Genomic DNA, 1950 nt, shown 5'->3' on the forward strand with positions numbered 1-1950 from the left:
TTCCTGTATCTTCTTTTAAACAAATAAATGGTGTGTACTATTAAATGACACATGAAATATAGGAGGCAGTCCACTGAATAACACTGTAGTTACACACTGGCACAAGAAAAATAGAATCTTCCCAGGTTTTTTTCTTGCCCTTTTTTATTCTAGTAGCAATAGTACTAAACTGCAAATTCAGGGTCTTGAAAACCTTGTTGAAGATTGCTGAGTTGTCAGCAGATCTAGAAATCTTATTGAAGCCTGTTGGAATCTGTATGCATTTGTCACTGATTTCAAGACAGCAATAATTTCACCCCTAAATTAAACACCGCTTAGCTAGTTAAATGGTCAAATAAATGCAGCTTGCTGCTTCCTTAAAAGTCAAAATTCTCATCAAATTTGGCATATGCAAATTAATGAAGTGTGCTATGATATGAAAGAAATGGTGGAAGAAGAATAATGAGAGGGATAGGTTTTATGTTGCAGTACGCACTTCCTCTGCTATACAAATCAAGTGCTGAAAAGATACTAAATATAGATGTTAAAGGGTGATACTAAATGTTCTGCACAATTATGATACTATCATAGATAAGATCTAGTTACTAAGTGATGGAATACTGGTTGTTAACTTCAGAGTAATAGTTAATATTTTTTATAGCATTTTGTTCAGTCATGCATTTTGGAATTTAAAAATTACTGCTTTGTAACTGACATGTCTTAATTTAGTGGTTGCACTTGTTGAAATCCATCATCACTCACTTTAGCTATAAATTAAGCAAATAGGTTTGGTAACAGCTACTGATTTGTGGTCTGAACAGGTTTTGGAGAACTTTTAACCGTAAAAATCAGAGATTAGTTAAAAGGCAAAAAATAAGGTCAGTTTTCATTGTACACAAACTCGCAATAATGCTTTACCTTCCAGATGAGTTGTTTTTCACCTGTGGATTCTGGGCTCATGGTCTACGTTTACAAGAGTATAGCATTTAAAAACCACTTTTCCCTCTGCATTTCAAGTGTCTCTAAAGAAATCTACTTGTTTTGCTCTTAGTGTCAAGCGTGCACCACTGTTGTCTGAAATTCCTCTGCTTGGAGTCACTATTGGAAAAATATTTTTCATGGTAGGGGACAAGCTGTTTTCTTTGCTTCTTATTTTGTAACGGCAAAGAGGAGAAGAACTGGTTGCTCTAAACTTAGAAGGAGCGACTGCCAGCTCTTACTGCCCACTTGCTAACCAGCTTGTCCTCAGCAAGTCAGCAGTTTGAACTTAAGATTTCTGAAATATCAGTATGGAGCAAGAGTGCATTTACGTGCATTATGTACAGCGTTTTGAAGCACTTCAATCTGTAAATTATATTGACTCTTTTTTCATATGGTATAATTAGTTAATCTGAGGACTGTGTATATACACCTATGCACATACTTCTAGATTCAACAAACCCATAGTAAGTATAGAAAATGAAACTGGTTACGTATTAAATGTGGTAAAGCCGATAGAAACGTACGTGCCTCGTGTATTAATTGGTACTGTAGCTGCGGTACTGCTTTTGACTGTCACTAATAAACTGTTGAATGAAGCCCTAAGAGGCAGGAATATTTTCGCAGAGCAATTCAATGCTTTCTTGAAGGCCAGGTAGGAAGGGTATCAGCAAGGTTATCTGCACATGTGCTCATACACAGACTGCAAAATGGATGTTTGTGCGTCCACTTATTACCAGTAACTGTTTAAGATGGTTGTTTTGTTTAATGACATGTTTCATACCAAGCTCCTTGGGAGATTTCTGCTCTTGTTTTGGTAGATGTGTAACTTCACTTTTTTTAGAAGTCAAAGAGAATAGCTTCCCGTTGGTTATCGGGAGCGATTATGTAGAAGAAATATCAATGGTCTTTTGTCCAAAGTCTTTGACGTGGTGCCTGCTGGAATCATGGTTCTTGCAGGTGATGTGGCAGCGGGGGTCCCGGGCAGGCATG

Source organism: Pelecanus crispus, chromosome 1 (assembly GCF_030463565.1).
Source record: "Pelecanus crispus isolate bPelCri1 chromosome 1, bPelCri1.pri, whole genome shotgun sequence".
NCBI lineage: Eukaryota > Metazoa > Chordata > Aves > Pelecaniformes > Pelecanidae > Pelecanus > Pelecanus crispus.